At 42.8% G+C, this 21,738-nt stretch overlaps 2 long non-coding RNA genes across 2 annotated transcripts in view; one reads left to right on the top strand and one right to left on the bottom strand.

The window, feature by feature from the left end:
* Positions 1–1,244: 1,244 nt before the first annotated feature.
* On the bottom strand, positions 1,245–5,591 carry LOC123331365. The gene is made up of 2 exons (XR_006547953.2): positions 5,527–5,591; positions 1,245–1,612 (listed from the first exon to the last, which is right to left on the bottom strand). It is a non-coding gene; the product is annotated as an uncharacterized LOC123331365 (long non-coding RNA).
* Positions 5,592–7,876: 2,285 nt separating this feature from the next.
* Positions 7,877–21,738, top strand: part of LOC112581638 — a 39,569-nt gene continuing 25,707 nt past the window's right edge. The window contains exon 1 of the long non-coding RNA XR_006548095.2: positions 7,877–8,086. This is a non-coding gene — a long non-coding RNA (uncharacterized LOC112581638). The remainder of the gene's footprint in view (positions 8,087–21,738) is intronic.

Below are 21,738 nucleotides of genomic sequence, written 5' to 3'. Positions count from 1 at the left end.
TACCTCCATTCATCCCCAACTTTGCACAGGGCACAGAAGCAGGTTAGAGGCAATGATAGTTGATGAAAATTCCTGAGCACTAGTGAAGAAAGTTCCAAAGTTTTGGTGAGCAGAGAGGTTCCAGGAGACTCAGAGAGAACTTGTTAAACAAGTTCCCTCACCCGCCTTCAAGTGCAATGTGATGAGTTCCACAGGCGAAGGCTTATATTTCACAAGCAGCCCCAGCCTGAGGGAAGCCTGAACCAGGCCAAGTTTCCTGGTGCAGTGTCACAGAAATAGCAATGACACACTGGGCAGACAGCTTCCCAAGGCGGGTGGAGCCCTTGTTTGGATGGACTTGATTGGTGTCTTGGGGGGCTGAGGTGATCGGACACTTTGCTGACATTCAGAGCTTCTGATCTGATGTCTGCTGGGTGATGCAAATGTCTCCTGGAATTTCTTTGAGATGTGCACTGGCATCAGAGGTCCTTCATTTCCTGCTCCAGAGAATCTGATACTCTTGCGACAGTTTTCCCTCGTCTGTGCTTCTATAGTGTCTGTGCTTCTTTACCTTAAACCTCTACTTCCTCGTGAATTCCATTGCTTAGTGGCAACTGCTTGATAGTTTTCCTTGGCTTGTCTTTTCACTTCTGCTGCCAATACTGAATTATTTTCTTTCTCACACTTAAATTTTTGTCTTTCCCAAATCAGGAGCAGTTGCCTGGTTCTAGGTGTGCAGACACTTTGGACCTAAGCTTCCACATGGTCCTTCATTCTGTTGTGAGGGTGAGCCTGGGCAGAGCTCAGGGCCATCCTTATGCCCCTACACTGCTCTTGCTGCTACTAAGTCACTTCAATCGTGTCCGACTCTCTGTGACCCCATAGACGGCAGCCCGCCAGGCTCCCCTGTCCCTGGGATTCTCCAGGCAAGAACACTGGAGTGGGTCGCCGTTTCCTTCTCCAATGCATGAAAGTGAAAAGTGAAAGTGAAAGTGAAGTCGTGTCCGACTCTTCACGACCCCATGGACTGCAGCCCACCAGGCTCCTCCGTCCATGGGAGTTTCCAGGCAAGAGTACTGGGGTGGGGTGCCATTGCCTTCTCCGACACTGCTCTTAGGACAATTGATTCCCGTTCATAACATCGCTTTGTCATTACAACAGGACACATGCACATATGCTTTGATTAATCATTCCTCTTTTTTGTCTCTTTTTACCTCTAATTTTCATTTTAGTCTTCAAATAACAAAATAATATATGACTCTCAGTCAAGAGAGTGATAGCAAGGAATACTGCTAGTGATACACTTTTTATTATTACTTTTTTCTTTTTTTTAACTGGAGTATAGTTGATTTACAATGTTGTGTGAATTACTGCTGTACAGCAAAGTGATTCAGTAAACATATATTGGGTTACCTAAAAAGCTCATTAGATTTTTCCGTACCATCTTCTATCTCCTCCAGTAACCAGCTGAGGAAATGCCAGACTGTTTCCCAAAGTGGCTGCACCCTTTTACAGTCGCAGCAACCATGAGGGAGGGTTCCAGTTGTCCGTCTCCTTGCTGACACTTGTTATTGTTGGTTTTGTTGTAGACATCTCAATACAAAGTGGTGTCTTACTGTAGTTTGGTGATATACTTTTCAGTTAAAAAAAAAAGGAAAGCCATGGAATTAGAATAACGAGCCACCAAATTTGAAATCTTTCAAAATGCACAAAAAGCCCTTAAGACTTGTTGCAGCTCACCAGCTGCTTTGTGTTCTCTAGTTAATCCTCTTTTTCTCAAACCTCAGCTTTCAAATTAAGAAAAAAAGTTATTTTTGAGTTCAGGTGTTTGTTTTTTTTTTTTAATTTATGCTTTGCATAAAAATATTTTCTTCAGTTTGAAAATTCCATATGTATCAAATTTCAGGTTTCTGTTGGTTAAAATTTTCTTTCCGGGCAGTGGTGAGAGGAAGCCTAACCTGGGGACCTTGACATAATATGTGACATTGTAGCTATTCAAAACCATTCAAAGTTCCAAACAACTGGATAATAAATAAAACGTGGCATAGAATAATTAGCAAACTAAAAACTATCTGAGATTAGTTTTTGCTGCTGCTGCTAACTCACTTGAGTAGTGTCCGACTCTATGTGACCCCATAGACGGCAGCCCACCAGGCTCCCCCATCCCTGGGATTCTCCAGGCAAGAATACTGGAGTGGGTTGCCATTTCCTTCTCCAATGCATGAAAGTGAAAAGTGAAAGTGAAGTCGCTCAGTTGTGTCCGACCCTTAGTGACCCCATGGACTGCAGCCCACCAGGCTCCTCCGTCCATGGGATTTTCCAGGCAAGAGCACTGGAGTGCGTTGTCATTGCCTTCTCCAGAGTGGAAAACAAACCTGAGGGTTATTTCTGAAAATCCTAAAGCATCCTCCATGCCTTTGTCTGTGGAAACAGGATTCCTTTGTTGAAGTTATACTTCAGCCCCATATTCCACCACTGATCTCATTTTGGTGGCAAAGGTGGGAGAACTAGTCCTTGACTTTCCCTCACGTCACCACCCTGACTGTTCTAGACCACGAAGTCAGAGCTCAGTGCTGAAAAGGGATATGTATGTGTGTGAGTCGCTCAGTGTGTGTGTGTGTGTGTGTGTGTGTTAGTTGCTCAGTAATCTCTGACTCTTTGCAACCCCCTGGACTATAGCCTGCCAGGCTCCTCTGTCCATGGAATTCTCCAGGCAGGAATACTGGATTGGGTTGCCATTCCCATTTCCTTTTCCAGGGAATCTTCCTGACCCAGGGATCGAATCTGGGTCTCCGGCACTACAGGAGGATTCTTTAACATCTGAGCCTCAAGGTAGCTGTGAAAAGGGATATTGAACATATATTTCTCAGAATTGAGTTTATCCAAGATCAGTCCTATGTTAACATTAGAGATCATGGCTACAGATTAAATGGATATGATTTCCTGGTTTGCCAGATTTTTTTTTCTGGTCAGGATGACTAGATGTTAGAATTTCATTAGCCATTAAGGTAGACTCTGTACTGAAAGAACAAAATTTGGGTATTACACAGAAGCAAGAGCTCTGTGTTCAGTACTCCTGGAAGATAAAGGATATATGTTACTTCTTAAAACTCTCCTACAGTCTCATTATTTTTGCAGAAAAGAACAACTCTATAGAAATCATCAGTAGCAATTTCACTGACAACCTAATTAAATAAAAGGGTATAAGTTATTGTGATGTCAGATGGAGCATGAGCAGAAGAAACATATTATTTGTAATAAAATGAAATGAGCAGAATTGAAACAAAGTTATAGGAAACAGAAATATTTCACACAGAATATCATTAAAACCACATTCCAAAGGAAGCAAAGACTTAATATGTTCTACAATAAGCTATTTAATGTAAACTGCGATAAATAATCTACACTATGATAATTAGCAATTCTGAGGCTAGATGCATAATTACCTGAAAATTTCATTAGTTTTCCATATGTTGGAGCATTTTCAAATTTTAGAGGTAAGATTCAGATCATTTTTAATCTATACATTTAAAATGTGAAATAAGCCTGCTGCTAAGTCACTTTAGAAGTGTCCGACTCTGTGTGACCCCATAGATGGCAGCCCACCAGGCTCCCCTGCCCCTGGGATTCTCCAGGCAAAAACACTGGAGAAATAAGCCTAGAGGGTTACAATAAAAATTTCCATTAGTCTTGAACCCTGGGGTAACTCACAGGATCACAAAAAGAGCCTTCAGAAGCATGGTAGTTCTGAGGAAGAGTCTAAAAACTTGACCCTGTCAACTACAAATTGGCACTTGCCAGGGATGCTTGCCGGGGTTCCCCAGTGGCCCAGCAGATGTTAAGAAATACCTCTCAAATCAACTCACTGTTGTTGGGCTTCCCTGGTGGCTCAGATGGTAAAGAATCTGCCTGCAGTATAGGGCATGGCTACCCACTCCAGTATTCTTGTCTGGAAAATCCCATGGACAGAGGAGCCTGGCAGGCTACAGTCCATGGGATTGCAAAAAGTTGGACACAACTGAACCAACTTTGCATGCACACACATGGGTGCTTGCCACCTATCTCTACAAGGATTAAATAATATGCTGCTGCAGCTGCTGACCTTTAACACCTCCTGAAGGAGTTCAGGGTAGACAGCAGAAATGAGGCACTCTGTGCTCAGGGAAAAATTGGCCACACAGGTCTTCGGATAGTTAGATATTCTCAGGAGCTGATTTTATGAGCTCAGTTCTTGTATTTCCTTATATCTAGAAAAACACTAAAATATTTCATGATGACTACTGTTCCTTGTGACTAGCAGAAGCTTCATGAGACCAGCAGAAACTTTAAGCTAGATCTCTCATTGTGTTTGAATACATGTATATCTCAGTATGTGTCTTTCTTTGTCTTTGGGTAGAATTGCTGAGGTTGATTTGTTAGTGAGCTTTACTTTAAATGGCCTAAAGAAAGGAACAAATTAAAATCAAACCATTCTAAATACAAGAGATATTAAGCTAAATGAATTTCTCAGGGAAATATCCAATATTAAATTAGTACTTAGTATTAATATTTAAGCTTGTTGATCTACTTAATATAGATGTGTCTTAAGAGTCATCAACATAATAATCAGTGTAATACTTTCATTGTGCCTAGGTTTAATATAAGCTATTAATAAATAAGATCTTATTATATCTGTTGCAAAATTGTCATCAAGGGAAGTAACTCAATGTGAAGAAACTTTTAAGGAAAGAAAATGTAAATTAAATAAGAGCTTTAGATAAACTCTATTAAGAATAGCTGGGGATTCCCAGGTGGCTCAGTGGTAAAGAATCTGCCTGCCAATGCAGGAGACACAAGAGACATGGATTCGATTCTTGGATTGAGAACAACCCCTGGAGGAGGAAATGACAAAATACTCCAGCATTCTTGCCTGGAAAATCCCATGGACAGAGGAGCCTGGCAGGCTCACAAAGAGTCAGATACAACTGAGTGATCGACCAGCAGAAACATTCACAAGACCAGCAGAAACAGTCTACAAAAAACGTGTGCTTGGTTCATGTAATACCCCTTCACCAAAATCACATCTATACTGACCTTTCCCCCGTGCCTCTTCGGAGCAGTTTCTCAGAGCTATCTGAAATGTTGTCTCCTAGGCTGCGGTCCTCATTCTGTCCCAAATAAGACTTAACTTGCAACTTGCATGTTGTGTGTTTTTTAAAGTCAAAGATGCTAGGAGCTTTCCTTATTTTTTTGTCATTCTCTAAGACATCACTGCTTGGGAGCAACGTGGCCACTAGCAAGTCTGGGTTTATATACGGTGCTTTTCCTTCTGAACCGAGAAGGAAAAGACTTCCTTCCATATCTCCAACAGAAAAATGCAGGAAAAGGATTGAATTGGTTCCAGGGCTGCTTTGGGGCTAAGCCTACCCTGGGTCCCATGCCTACTCTTAAGGTACAGAAGAGAACTGCTAGACCAACAAAAGCATAGGAATAGGTCTTCAATCTGACTCTAAGCCTAGGATTCTTTTGGGGTGCCCTGTACACAACTCTTTTATGGAGCTTACCCACCATCTCAGCTTGGCATCTGGTCTCATTACTTCATGGCAAATAGATGGGGAAACAATGGAAACAGTGACAGACTTCATTTTCTTGGGCTCCAAAATCACTGCAGGTGGTGACTGCAGCCATGAAAATAAAAGACGCTTGCTCCTTGGAGGAAAAGCTATGGCAAACCTAGACAGGGTATTAAAAACAGAGACATTAACTTTGCCAACAAAGGTCCATCTACTCAAAGCTTTGGCTTTTCCAGTAGTCATGTATGGATGTGAGAGTTGGACCACAAAGAAAGCCGAGCGCCAGAATTCCTGCCTTTGGAGAGAGAAAGAGGGACGTGGATACACCACTTGTACCTGTTAATGTATAACATGCTATAACGTCTAAGCAGTAAGGTATTAAAGAGAAACGTTATAAACATGAAGAGAGCTCTTCAACTTATCCTATTTTTTTTGGCCACACTGTGAGGCTTGCAGCATCTCAGTTCCCCAATCAAGGATTGAACCTGGGTCCTGGCAGTGAAAGCCCAGAATCCTAGCCACTAGGCTATGAGAGAACCCCACAACTTAACCTTCTTTAAATGCATCCATTACACTGCCTATCCCCAGAGTCACTGACCTCAAGCACAAATCAAACCATGCCATGTCCTTGCCCAAACTTTTTCATGGCTCCCTATTGTGTCTTTACACTGCTGCTGCTGCTGCTATTGTTAAGTTGCTTCAGTCGTGTCCGACCCTGTGCGACCCCATAGACGGCAGCCCAACCGGCTCCTCTGTCCCTGGGATTCTCCAGGCAGGAACACTGGAGTGGGTTGCCATTGCCTTCTCCTGTCTCTTTATAGAGGCATTCAAATCCCTTAAGATGTGATTACAAAGCTGTATTTCAAGCCTTAGTTTTCCCTAGTAACCTGACCCAGTGCACCTGATGCTGTAGACATGGCCACCTTCCCCTGAGGGGTCCCCACGCGTGACTCACCATATGCCTTGGTTCACGTTGTTCCTATTTTCCAGAACGACATTCTCCCCTATCTCTACTTGTTGAAACACTGCCATTTTTCAATGCCCAAATGTCACTCCCTCTGCAAAGCTTTCCAAGCTTCTCCCCACAAATCTCTCCTTCCTTCTGTTTAAGTTACAGTTGCCTGTGAGGCGCCGTGTGCCCCTCTGCCCTGAAACACATCGACCGGCTTTGTGCCCAGTATGTGCACATAATTAAATGTTTGTGGAATGGTATTAATATTAAACATGTGAAATGGTACGAAGTTTACTAATCTAGCAGGATTGTATTAAGTTAGTCTTCTTCATTATGTCATTATCTTAGCCCTTCTGTTCTTAATCCAGTCTTCCTAAGTAATCAAAGAGAGTTAATTCTTGGTGTGTGGGGTGGTGGTTGTAATGAACTTCAGCTTGAAATACAGCCTTTCAGCATTTACTGGCAGTGGGAAATTCCATGTTATACTTAGAGTGATTCTGGAAACTGATTTGAAATTGGACATTATTCTTTATTTCAAGGAAACATGAATAAGGCTTGTATTTAAAAAAATTGAACTAAATAAATATGTTATGTTTTCCCTTCACACTCTCCCAACACACAGAAATATCTCTGTGTCAAGTGCAATCCTTCCCTTCACAGAACTCCATGAAATGAATCTCTAGCATCCAACTGACGAAACCATTTTGAAAAGGGCTTTAGAACAGTTTGACTCGGCGCTGAGACCTCAGGTCGAGATGAACCAAGAGAGCCTTGTCCAACTGTTGAATTGCTTTTTATGCACTTCATGCTGCCAGAAGCAGCCAAAGAATGCAGCTCAGTGTGTTTCATTACACACTGTGGGTAGCTGGTATGAGTGAGGTTGACATCAGATACTTGCCAGCGAAGAAATCTGCAGGACATTTCCTAGGCTGCCTCAAAATGGAAGATGTGCAGAAATGCAGGTATATTCAGAATGGGTGGGTTTTTAAAGGCCAGAGTTATCATTTGAAACTGTTCCAGAAAGAGGGGCACATCCACATCTCAATGAGAAGCCCAAGAACCTCTTCTCAGGGCACTCGCGCTCACCGCCTCTGTTGTTTCTATGCTGTGGGCTGGAGGCTGGACGTGGAGAGGGCTCACCGCCGTCACCGTCTTTATGGCACCAAACAGTGCAGGTAAAGGCAGAGCACTCTGTAGATAACTAAGCTCTGGGTGATCAGGGAACCCTGTGTACCCCACAGAGCTGACAGAGAGGACAGCCCAGGGAATTCCGGGACCAAGCAAACAGGACAGACTTCACAGATTTCACAAGGCATGTGACAAGTGAGCTAGATTTGGTAGGATAAGCAAGACGTTGCTAGTGGATGGGGGCAAAGGGCAGCCTGGGCAGATAAGAGTGGTGTGTACAGAGAGGCAGAGCAGCATGAAAAACCTGCTCAGGCAAGGGAATTATTAGTGCTTCAGGGAATTGCCATGGAAACATAAAGCAGAAGGTGGTGAAGGGGCAAGAGGCAAGGCTGGTGAGAAAGGAAAGGCTGAGGTCGTAAGAGATGCAGCCAGTCATGTGGGCCAGGAGCCTCAGCCTTGCTCCATTCAATGAAAGGTATGTAAGCCATCATCTGCACGGCCAGATCTATACTTTGAAAACCTTTCTGTGGGGAAGTAGCTGTCCTGACAACCTTGATTTGCTCCTCCAGAACCACCCTCTCCTCCCTACTCTGTGCCCCAGGAGGTTAACCTCGGCGGACAGCATCCACAGGCTCACTTGCTGTGTTTGACAAGCACTGGTGGGAAACCAAAGGGAGCGGGAGCAGTTAGGTACTGTGTTATTTAGGTTCTCCAGAGAGAACCATGTGTGCAAATACGTAATTATATATATTAATATGTGTGTGTAGTTCCATATATGTATACATGTATGCATATATGTATGTTTATATATGTATATATGTATGTTATTTCATCACTAAGTCGTGTCTGACTCTTTTGCGACCTCCATGGGATTTCCCAGGCAAGAATACTGGAGTGGGTTGCCATTTCCTTCTCCAGGGGATCTTCCTGACCCAGAAATTGAAGCCGTGTCTCCTGCATTGCCAGGCAGATTCTTTCCCACAGAGCCACCTGGGAAGTCCTGTTTATGTGTATGTGTGTAAATATATGCATATATATATATGGGGAGAGAGAGCCTCACATAATTGTGGGGGCCAACAAGTACAAAGTCTACAGGGCAGGCCAGCAGGCAGGAGACCTAGAGAACAGCTGTTACAATCTTGAGTCTGAGGGCAGTCTGGAGGCAGAATCCTTCCTTCAGGCATCTCAGTCTTTTTCCCTCTCAAAGCCTTCAGCGGCTCAGATGAGGTCCACCTACATTATGGAGAGTTATCTGCTTTACTCAGAGTCTACAGATTTAAATTTTAATTACATCTAAACAAAGCAATACCTTCATAGCAGCATCAAGAGTGCTGTTTTAGCCAGAAACAGACTCATAGACTCAGAGAATGAACTTAACGGTTGACTGGAGGAAGAATGGGGGGAAGAGATAGTCAGGGAGTTTATGATGGACATGTACACACTGCTTAAAATGGATAACCAACAAGGATCTACTGTACAGCACAGGAAACTCTGCTCAACGTTATGTGGCAGCCTCTATGGGAGGGGCGTTTGGTGGGAAAATGGATACATGTGTTTACATGGCTGAGTCCCTTTGCTGTCCACCTGAAACCACCACAACACTGTTAGCAGCCTATCAGTTCAGTTCAGTTCAGTCGCTCAGTCGTGTCCGACTCTTTGCGACCCCATCCCAGCACGCCAGGCCTCCCTGTCCATCACCAACTCCCAGAGTTCACCCAGACTCAACGTCCATCGTGTCAGTGATGCCATCCAGTCATCTCATCGTCTGTCGTCCCCTTCTCCTCCTGTCCCCAATCCCTCCCAGCATCAGAGTCTTTTCCAATGAGTCAACTCTTCCCATGAGGTGGCCAAAGTACTGGAGTTTCAGCTTTAGCATCATTCCTTCCAAAGAAATCCCAGGGCTGATCTCCTTCAGAATGGACTGGTTGGATCTCCTTGCAGTCCAAGGGACTCTCAAGAGTCTTCTCCAACACCACAGTTCAAAAGCGTCAATTCTTCGGCGCTCAGCCTTCTTCACAGTCTGACTCTCACATCCATACGTGACCACAGGAAAAACCATAGCCTTGACTAGACGAACCTTTGTTGGCAAAGTAATGTCTCTGCTTTTGAATATGCTATCTAGGTTGGTCATAACTTTCCTTCCAAGGAGTAAGCGTCTTTTAATATCATGGCTGCAGTCACCATCTGCAGTGATTTTGGAGCCTAAAAAAATAAAATCTGACACTGTTTCCACTGTTTCCCATTCTATTTGCCATGAAATGATGGGACCGGATGCCATGATCTTCGTTTTCTGAATGTTGAGCTTTAAGCCAACTTTTTCACTCTCCACTTTCACCTTCATCAAGAGGCTTTTGAGTTCCTCTTCACTTTCTACCATAAGGGTGGTGTCATCTGCATAGCTGAGGTTATTGATATTTCTCCCAGCAATCTTGATTCCAGCTTGTGCTTCTTCCAGTCCAGCGTTTCTCATGATGTACTCTGCATAGAAGTTAAATAAACAGGGTGACAATATACAGCCTTGACGTACTCCTTTTCCTATTTGGAACCAGTCTGTTGTTCCACGTCCAGTTCTAACTGTTGCTTCCTGACCTGCATACAAATTTCTCAAGAGGCAGATCAGGTGGTCTGGTATTCCCATCTCTTTCAGAATTTTCCACAGTTTATTGTGATCCACACAGTCAAAGGCTTTGGCATAGTCAATAAAGCAGAAATAGATGTTTTTCTGGAACTCTCTTGCTTTTTCCATGATCCAGCGGATGTTGGCAATTTGATCTCTGGTTCCTCTGCCTTTTCTAAAACCAGCTTGAACATCAGGAAGTTCACGGTTCACATATTGCTGAAGCCTGGCTTGGAGAATTTTGAGCATTACTTTACTAGCGTGTGAGATGAGTGCAATTGTATGGCAGTTTGAGCATTCTTTGGCATTGCCTTTCTTTGGGGTTGGAATGAAAACTGACCTTTTCCAGTCCTGTGGCCACTGCTGAGTTTTCCAAATTTGCTGGCATATTGAGTGCAGCACTCTCACAGCATCATCTTTCAGGATTTGGAATAGTTCAACTGGAGTTCCATCACCTCCACTAATTTTGTTCGTAGTGATGCTTTCTAAGGCCCACTTGACTTCATATTCCAGGATGTCTGGCTCTAGGTGAGTGATCACACCATCGTGATTATCTGGGTCGTGAAGATCTTTTTTGTACAGTTCTTCTGTGTATTCTTGCCATCTCTTCTTAATATCTTCTGCTTCTGTTAGGTCCATACCATTTCTGCCCTTTATCGAGCCCATCTTTGCATGAAGTGTTCCCTTGGTATCTCTAATTTTCTTGAAGAGATCTCTAGTCTTTCCCATTCTGTTGTTTTCCTCTATTTCTTTGCATTGATCGCTGAAGAAGGCTTTTTTTTATCTCTTCTTGCTATTCTTTGGAACTCTGCATTCAGATGCTTATAATTTCCTTTTCTCCTTTGCTTTTCACTTCTTTTCTTTTCACAGCTGTTTGTAAGGCCTCCCCAGACAGACATTTTGCCTTTTTGCATTTCTTTTCCATGGGGATGGTCTTGATCCCTGTCTCCTGTACAATGTCACAAAGCTCATTCCATAGTTCATCAGGCACTCTATCTATCAGATCTAGGCCCTTAAATCTATTTCTCACTTCCACTGTATAATCACAAGGGATTTGATTTAGGTCATACCTGAATGGTCTAGTGGTTTTCCCTACTTTTCAATTTAAATCTGAATTTGGCAATAAGGAGTTCATGATCTGCCTATACTCCAATATAAAATAAAAAGTCAAGAAAAAAAAAGACTGCTGTTTTACCAAAAACTGAGCACCATGGCCTGGCCAAGTTTTCACACGAAGTTACTGCCTTTGCGCCTCCCTGCCAAGCTGCAGGTTAGTACTGGATGTACTGTTCCAGCTGGCTGGCGCTGACCTTCAGCCGCAGCTCTCTCCCTAACCTTGACACGGGAGTGGGAACTGGCACCCTGTCGTCGCTAGTCCTTATCCTTTCTAAACCCTGTTCACAGCCGTGTAAACAGTCCCTTCACAGCCCATCCTCAAGGACACCTCTTTATTACTGTATTTCTCGGCTGTTAGGATCCTGACAGAGACTCTCTGTCACCGTAGGGTTCATAATGTTGAAAAGCAAACAACTCGCGCCCTGCCCCCCGCCTCACCCGGGGAACGTGTGACTCAATCGGATACAAATCTTCACTGGACTGTAAACTCTACAAGGCTGTGGATCGTTCTGTTCAGGGCTCTGTGTGCCTGTCACACAGTTTGGATGCTCAATAATGTTAACTGAATGCATGAACAGACATGTCTCCAACTTCAGGAAAAAAAAAAACTTTTAAAGTTCATAGAGAAGACAGATACGAATCTATGGGCTAGAAGCCCCCAGAGAGAATCTGTTCGACAGGCATGCAAGGTTCTAAAAAAATGAAAATACTAAAAATAAAGGTGCAAATGAATTCAACGAGAATAAAAGCAATTTTCTCAATAGTTCTAAAGAAAGAAGCTTGGCCACATAGGTAGCTTTTGGATAAGGGAACGTTTCTAAAAGAATATGCACAACAGAAACTTAGAAGGGGCAAGATGTAATATTTAATTAAGGACAAATTCCCCCAAGCCAATATCGCTAATCAGAAAAGTATTGGGGAGACTATAATGCAGGTTGCATGAACATATAATATTAAGTGGACAGAAGGACCATGTCAGCGTGATGCTGGAACAGGAGAGAGAAAGAAGGAGGGCCAAAGGGGGATAACACAATCACTCAAGCACCATTTTACAGTCCCCTTTCCAACAAAGTGTTCAAATGAAGTGTGAAAGGCACTTCCACTATAGAGGGGAACTTATGCTCCAGGTGGAGAAGAAAAAGTAAGGATACTTGGCCATGTAAAAAGAACTCATTTTCTCATCTCCAAGCGATGTATAAGACCAAAGGCTAAAAGAAATGGCGATGTGATTTCAGAGATGTCTTCAAACATGGTCCCTCCACCTGGAATAGTATATGTAGGCTTCTTGCCTACCTGACCTTAGCTTTCCCCCAGAGGAGATCACACCTTCCCTGCAAGTCCTTCTGAACCCTCAAGACTGCTCAGTGCCTTTCCCCTGTTCTCCCACTGTGGTCGTCCTCCAAAGCCCAAGAAGGGTATCATGCTGCTTATCACTATACTCCTGGAATAGCTCCGGGCTATAATCTGCCTGATGGCAGAAGTAGATTATTTCTCTCTAGATTATCTCAGAGGTAACAGTCTCTGCAGAGACTGTTCACCACAGTCTCCCCAGTGCTCAGCCCAGTGCCAGCACTTCACTTTAAACTGTCACAACATTGTTTGTTAATCAGCTATGCTGCTGCTGCTGCTAAGTCTCTTCAGTCGTGTCCGACTCTGTGCGACCCCATAGATGGCAGCCCATCAGGCTCCACCATCCCTGGGGTTCTCCAGGCAAGAACAGTGGAGTGGGTTGCCATTTCCTTCTCCAATGCAGGAAAGTAAAAAGTGAAAGTGAAGTCACTCAGTCGTGTCCGACTCTTTGCGACCCCATGGACTGCAGCCTACCAGGCTCCTCCGTCCATGGGATTTTCCAGGCAAGAGTACTGGAGTGGGGTGCCATTGCCTTCTCCGTAATCAGCTATATCCCAATACAAAATGAAAAGTTTAAAAATATATAACAAAAAATAATAGTAACAACCATAATTACTACACCTAAGATACTGTATTTGTTTCCTAAAGCTGTTGTAACAAAGTCCCACAAACTGGGTCTCACAGTGTTGTCTCAGTTCTGCACAATGGAATTCTGAAATCAAAGTGGTGACAAGACCAGTTTCCCTCTGAGCCTAGAGGGAACCCTTCTCTCTTTCCATCTTCTGGTGGCAGCTGTCAAACCTTGGTGTTCCTTGGCTTGAGGCTGCATCACTCCAATTTTGGCCTCTGTGGTCACATCATTCTCCCTATGTCTTTACATGGCATTTTCCTGTTATCACTTCAGTTGCTCAGTCATGTCTAATTCTTTGCGACCCCATGGACTGCAGCATGCCAGGCTTCCCTGTTCATCACCAACTCTCAGAGCTTGCTCAAACTCATGTCCATCAAGTTGGTGATGCCATCCCAACCATCTCATCCTCTGTTGTCCCCTTCTCCTCCTGCCTTCAATCTTTTCCAGCATCAGGGTCTTTTCAAATAGATACATATTATATTGAATTAGTTAATGTTAGTTTCTCAGTCATGTCTGAGTCTTTGTGACCCCATAGAAGCTGGCTCCTGCCAGGCTCCTCTGTCCATGGAATCCTCTAGGCAAGAATACTGGAGTGGGTTGACATCTCCTTCTCCAGATCTTTCTAACCCAGGGATCAAACCCGGGTCTCCTGAATTGCAGGCAGATTCTTTACCATCTGAGCCACCAGAAAGACTCACCCTAACGACTTCATCTTAGGTTGATTGCATCTGCAAAGACTCTATTTCCAAGGGTCAGGACTTCAATATATACATATATGTATTTTTTGCAGGGGTAGGGAGGAGGACCCAGTTTAACCCCAAATAGATACACTGAGAACTTACCGTGTGCAGGGACTGTTCTCAGTGTTTCACATTAACTCATTTAATCTTTACAGCATCCCTGTGAGACAGGAATGACTGCCATGCCCATTTGACAGACAAAAGTAGAGGGAGGTAAAATAATTTGTCCAAGTCCAAACATAAAATAAATGGAGGAGGCAGCACTTCTTTCCCTTCCCCTTCCTCCTCTCCTTCTCCTTCTTCTCAAGTAATTAGAGAGCTAACTTATGGGAATGACCTACGTAGCACTCCTCAAACTTTAATGTGCCTAAGAATCACCTGGGGATCTTGTAGATTTTGATTCAATAGGTCTAAGGTTTTTCCAACCAGCTTCTAGGTACTGCTGCTGATCTGCAAGCCACACTAGGATTACGAAGAGCGTTTGGTTCCCAGGTCTAGCCAACAACAGAAATGATTGGTTTTTGTTTTGTTTTTTTTTTTCAAGTACTAACTCTCAGGACTCACTTAGGACCTACAGACTCAGAGTGGTGGGGCCTGGGAATCTATATTTTAAAGAAGGAGATTCTGAAAGATGATTCTGATGTTGAGGCAAACTGCTGGCCTAGATGAGCTAAATGTTCATTGAATCATCCCTGTTTATATTGTAGCTGAGATCAAAACATTGGAGCTAAATGATGATAATCAGGCCATTTTAAACTGTTTGAAAGTGAAAAGTGAAAGTGTTAGTTGCTCAATCATGTCCCACTCTTTTCGACCCCATGGACTAGGTAGCCCACCAGGCTCCTCTGTCTGTGGAATTGTCCAGGGTTAAACTGTTTGGGAAACTATATCCCCAAAATATGTCAAACCAGAGGCAATCTCTTAGATTAGTGGTCTGACTCTGCACTAAACAAAATGCATATGAAAAAGGACTTCCCTGGAGGTCCAGTGGTTAAGACTCGTGCTTGTAATGCAGGATGCACGGGTTCGAACCAAGATCCCACATGCCTGCCTTATGGTACAGCCGAAAAAAAAAAAAAATAGATATATGTGAGTGATTTAGATGAGATTCCAGAAAATATGCTTACCAAGTTTTTATATGGTGAAAGGATGGGTGGGAAAACTAATGTGATTGCTACAAGAAAATCAAGATTCAATAGGCTAAGAAACTGAGTTAAAAGTAGTAAGATGTGAAGTAGTCATAATAAGGCAAAGCTCTCCAATAGGGTTTATAAAATGATCTGTGAAAGGAAAAAATGGAGAAAACCTGGTTTGATCATTTTTTTTTACGTAAAAGGAACCTAGAGAGTTTAGTTGCTCACTACTTTAATATAAACCAACAGTACAATGAGACTACCAAAATATCTCAAGTGATCGTAGCCTATATTTCTAGCATTCACAACAAAGAAGGTCACAGCTTCAGGATTCCTGAAGAGTAGAGCTATAGTACTATGTTCATGATGGGGAGCCAAGAATTAAAAACGGCATTAGATTATGCTTTGGGGAGAAAGATCAGTTTGGTAACATGGGCCCTAGAGAATTGATGAAAAGAATGGATACTACCCTGAACTGCAAAAAAAGACAAAAGAAGACTTGAATTCCATCTAAAGATACTTGGGAGCTTGCTGTCTGAAAAAGAATGACCTGTTCTAAGTAGCTTCAAAGAGGAAGGACAATGGATGAAAGTTGCAAGGAGGCAATATTTTAGTTAGCATGGGAGGAAGAACATTCTCAGACTCAATCTAATTCATAGTGAAGTGAGATGCTTGATGAAAGATTCAACTCCATGTTCCAGAAACTGATCAAGGAGCCTGTTATAGAAGAAGATTCTTTTCTCTGTTCCAAGCGCTAGGCTAGATGGCCTCTTAAACGCTTCCAGCTGAAAACAGTTTGGGATTTCAATAATGTGTAGAACAAGATGTAGTCATATATTATCAAGGATTTGTTTCATTTCCCAGAAGGTTTTGTTTTCTCTTCCTCTTTCTCAAAAATAGAAATAACTATGTCCAGATTTAAAACCCTTCTTTTAAGGTGGCTTGATGCTGCTCAAAATAATATCTTGGCATAAGAAGAGTATTCATTTGTTTTATTTAATATATGTTGATTATATTTCGTGTCCTACTCTTGTGACCCTGTGGACTGTAGCCCATTAGGCTCCTCTGTCCATGGGATTCTCCAGGCAAGAATACTGGAGTGGGTTGCCATTTCCTTCTCCAGGGGATCTTCCTGACCCCAGGATCGAACCTGCATCTCCTGCATTGCAGGCAGTCTCCTGGATTGCTGGTAGATTCTTTACCACTGAGCTACCAGGGAAGCCATATGTTGATTAAACACTAACATTGACAACAATTAATCATGACAACAGCTAACACATATAGTCTTTGGTCTTAGCTCATGTTAGTCCATTTAACCTTAACCATAACCCAATAAACTATACAATAGTATTATCCCTATTCCACAGATGAGGAAACTGAGTCACAAAGACAGATACTAAATAACTCCCCTGAGGTCACACAGATAGAGAAGAGCAGAAACAGGATACCAACCCAGAGAGCCTGGCTCTAGGATTACCACTCTTAACCACTATAACAAACCATGACTTTTATGCTACATTATAAGATATTGTCTAAGGGCTGACTATCCATTATGCATAATTTCTAGACACCCACAATACTTTATAGGCTCGCCAAATTGTTTCAATATCTTTTATAATGAAAAGAAAAAAATGAACTTGGGATTGAAGAAAATGTTTAATTATTTTTCTTACAGTTTTCATGCCCATGAAAAGGCATTGTTTAGGTGGAGGCCTGTAGGCCCAAAATGTGTAGGGCCCATGAAAGTCGATAGGCTGTCCTGATGGTCCTACCTGTAGAAATTTTAAAAACATGTTTCTCTTTGCAGGCAGTGTTTTATTTATTTTTTTCTGCCTTCTCCCACATCCTTCCATGCAATTTGGTCCTTTTTATTTAATTTTTTTCAATAGCCTGCCACTGAGTTCAGCTTGTAGCTGGGTAAAACGCTGTGTCCCTTTCCACTTCTATCTGCCGGCCTGGAGCCTGTGTACTAGTTAAAGCTGGAAATCCTGACAGCGGGAGAAACTTGGTGCTGTTTTTCTTAGACTCTTCTGAAAGGCAAATGGCCACACTCGTGCTTTTGGAAAGACGGTACTTTAACTTGGCCTTGTGATGAAACTGGTGGTCCTCTTTCTCTGAGGTGACATGAGGGAAGGAGAGTGATGGAGATGGAATTCAGGAGCAGGAGAGAACATGGTCAAAGGCATGAAAGTAGGGAAACAGAGGAGACATTCATCCAGCAGGGGTGTAGGGGAAGATGGGTGTGCAGGACAGAAATGGTTTATTCCACCTCCTTGCTAGAAGAATTGGACTGCTAGAGAGTATGAGGGAAGGCAGTATGCGTGAGGGCAAGCACAAGACCCATTTTGTACTAGAGACGACAATTCGTCTGGAAAGGGAAAGGATTTCCATAGGGACTGATGCACAGAGCCTTAGGGGTTGGAAGGCAGCCAAACTGCTTGTCAGGAAAGGAACATTTATCCTGCCATGGTAAGTGAGACGGAGGCATGACTGCTCTTTTGCAATGCAGATGTAAAACACTTTCCGGAAATGGAAATATTAATAACACAGGCAAGGAGGAATATCTTCAAGGGAAATTTGATCTGTTTAGGGCATTAAAGATTCGAGAAAGAGGATTTGCAGCTGTGAAAGGCCCTAGTACAGCTGAAAGTTTGAGAGCTGCCTAGAGGTTAACAACTCAAAGAATTAGAGAAGAGGAGGATTTTATAGCATGGTCTTAAAAAATCTCTATTTTTGCTGTCCTCAGCTTTCCAATTTAATTAGCATATGGTCACAGAAATTCCAAGGGGGAGGTGGGGACTGGTGCTATTAGAACTTAACTAGTGCAAAAGGCAAGCATTTCTGAAAGAAACATTTTCTCGGTTGTGGTAACTGCCTTAAGAGGGGCCTTCACCGCAGCCCTGCCTCTTCAGGCTTCTACCCTTTGAAGCGCCTTCCTTGAAATTGTCCAAGTCCCTTTGGAAAGGGACTGGACACCTTTCCAGTCTGGGACCTGGCCACTCACCGGGCCATGTATCTGCTTTCTTCTCTGCAGTGTTCTCTGGCCTCTGCGCCATGCCGGTGGTGTCACTCTGACGCCCCAGGAGCTCTGAAACTTGCACTTACGGGGGCCTCCCAGGGGTTTGTGGCCTGGCTCCAGGTCTGGAAGAGGGCCCTGATCATCCCTGACTAGCACCTAATTTTGTATCTTTTGCTGCTTGTTGGATTTACAGTCCTGTGTTGATGTGTGACAGTGAGCATGGAGTAATGCCAACCAGAGAAGCTCATCTGAGCCTCAGTGTTCAGGGTTTTCACAGGGGCTCCATTATGTAGACATGACTGATTGATTGACTGATCACCCACATAGTTAAACTCAGTCTCTAAATTGGCAGACATTTTCCCCACCCCCACCACCAGGGCCAATGTTGTGACTAATTCTCTTTGGATTTTTATTATGACTGCAGCCCACACCCCAGCAGAGCCATCAGGGAATTTTGACGAATGAGATTTATTACTCAGAGGTCCTGGAGGGTACATGACATGCTAGAGGGTGAGACAAGGTCTTGGGTAGTGAGAGAGGGAGGGAGCACGGGCCTGGGGTTCTGTTTATTAGCATGCAAAGGTGGGGTACATAAGGTTTCATGGGTTCACTCTTTTTTGGCAAAGTTAAGGCAGAAGAGTAAGAATAAGGTGTGGGAATGGCAAGCCACTCCAATATTCTCACCTGGAATACTGAACAGAGCCTGGAGGGCTACAGTCCGTGGGGCCACAAAGAGTCAGACACGATTGAGCAACTAACACACACACACACACACACACACACACACACACACACAGTGTGGGAAGGAGAAAGAAGCAGGCCACTCAAGTTGAGGTAGGAGATAGTGGGCCTCTGGGCTGGACACCTGGTATTTGCCAAGTGGAGTAAAGTTCACGCTTTGTTCTAATCCAGACGCTCCAAGGACAAAGCTAGTGGCAAAAGCTGAGCTCTGCTAAAACAAAGAGATAAGGTGCCCACTCCTGAGGTCAAGGAAGATTTCCCTGTCTGCACATGCTCAGGAAGGCTTCTTGGGGGTCCAAAAGGGAGCGGGCACCACACCATAATAAGTGTGGACATGCACCCATAGGCCACTGCGGTGAGATCCATCTTAGCAAAAAGTTGCTCACACATCTTTGGGAAGGTCCATGGGCCAGTTCGATGTGAAGAAAGAAACAAGGTAACTGGCCAAATGTAATCAAAGATCCAGGAGGATGATCCTATAAAAGTAATTTACATCACTACTTGACTGCACTCCTCATTCAGGATGCCGCACTCCTCTCTGGGTGTGTGTCTCTGTCTACCTTCTGACTTACTGCACTCCTCCTCTTTAGAGAGGATTCCCATACCCTTTCTCTCTGGTGTGTATTTCTGTCTTGCTTCTATCTTAAGTAAACAACCTGTTTTCCTGTGTGATTTCCCATTCATTGTACTATGTCCCTAACAATAAACATTGTACTTCTTTTTACAGTTTTTACCTCCTTGAAACTTTCTTGCTTTCAAACAAAGACAAGAACCAGAGCCACTTGCCTCTAGCCTCTAGCTCCTGCTGGTTTGGTGGCTGAGATTCCTAGTTTTCATCCAGGTTACACAGCATTAATTCCTGGGCAAAGAACTAAGATCTCTCTTCAGAACTGCTCACTGCTCTCCCTCTGAAACCAACGTGGTCAATTACCTAGGTCACCCAGGGTTTTCTAAAGTCAGGAATTCATGGATGTTGAGGTGGTACTCAGCTTGGTTCCTTATCTAGTTTTTTCTATAATAACTTCATCAAACAGCTGGCAATATGTTTATGTCTTTGAAATTGATGCCCCTGCAACCAAAAGCTTAATGTCAGGCACTTACATTATATTCAAAAACTTTAGTATCAGGCATTTACACTACAAATTTTCTCCTTGGGGGGTGTTTTTCATCCATACTGTGGCCTGTGTACTTATCTCCCTTTGGAGAGTACTGCATACAAGTGAAAAACTATGCCATTGTCTTTGTGAAAATTTACACATCAAATTTATTAGTAATAATGATACATTTGTGCAAACTGAGCATGTAGTCAGACATTGACTATTTGATCCATATCTCCTAAATTCCTAAACAAAAACTTTAAAAATTTCCCTTAAAATACAAGAAATTATTGTAAAGAAAATATTTTAACAAACAATAGAACTTATTCTCTCCTTTTACAGAATGGAAAGCAAATTCAAGTGAGTCTACACAGTCTTTTCTTGCTGCAAAGATATATGTTTTTAAAGACATAGATCGAAGAAATTATGAGTTGACCTCAAGAACTTGGACAATCTGCTTGCTGCCTCTTCCAAAATATTTATTTATTTTTAAAAACTTATTTTTTCATATAGATGTTTATTGTTTATATACTTTTGAGGAATCAAGTATTATAGCAACACAGATGATGAAACATTAACTGGAAAAACACTTCCAAGGAGAACAGAAGATAAGGCAATCATTAACCCCAGGAAGAGGTCATTATGGAATCTCTGTTCTTTTTATTTTTATTTCTTGATTTTTTTTTGAGGTGCCCTTTCCTTTCCCTCCTTTTTAAAATTTGAAGCACAGTAGATTTATAATATCATGTTAGTTGCAGGTGTACAACAGCAAAAATATTTCTTTAAATTGTGACACATATTTAAAGATAATTTCTCTGTGTTATCTTGGAGTCCACCTTCTTACAGAAATACTAGTGACTTGATCCAGATAAACTTTGTACTATATTCCTTTTTAAAATTCCTGCCTGTCCTTTGTATCTAAAGTAAACAAGGAACGCACAGTCTAGTGAAGACCAAATAAACAACAACAAAGGCAAACAGAATTCGATAAGCACTCTAACCTAGCACCAAAGTTTTTATGAAGCATACAGAGAAGAGGGAATTATTCAAATCGAGAGTCAGAAAAAAGGGCCACAGGAGAAAGTGCTATTTTAGGTTTGCTGGAAAGCTGAAAGAATTGCATGGAGAAGGCAGTTTTTACAAAGACCTGGTTTCCTAATTGATCAGGCCTACAAAAGAAAGTCTGCCCTCAAACCGAGAGTAGTTAAGAATTCAAGACTTTTTTACCCACTGGGGAGAGTGGGACCTGGGCCAGGGAAACTTGGGTCAGATTCAGTTGGTTGAAAAGAGGTTTCCAGAAATGAGAAAATTCCAAGAATTAACTCTTAAGCTTTACTCCTATTGTTTCACAGAAACTGGAGAGTTGGGGTTTTGAGTCACATGGTATAAGTCGACCAGGAGACTGGGTTCAACCATAGGGGCAATCTATCAGTCAATCACATCTACATAATGGATTCCCAAAAAAACTCTGAATACTTTTTTTTTGGCCACACTGTGCATCATGCAGGATCTTAGTTCCCCCATCAGAGATCAAACCCATGCCTCCTGCAGTAGAAGTGCAGAGTCTTAACTGCTGGACCGCCAGGCAAGTCCCTGAATACTTCTTAAATCAATACATTGTACATCTGAAGCTTTTTCAAAAATTAGAATTTTTAAAAATCTCTACACATGGAGACTCAAATG

Source organism: Bubalus bubalis, chromosome 23, assembly GCF_019923935.1.
Source record: "Bubalus bubalis isolate 160015118507 breed Murrah chromosome 23, NDDB_SH_1, whole genome shotgun sequence".
Lineage (NCBI taxonomy): Eukaryota > Metazoa > Chordata > Mammalia > Artiodactyla > Bovidae > Bubalus > Bubalus bubalis.
This window is presented reverse-complemented; position numbering and strand designations above follow the sequence as displayed.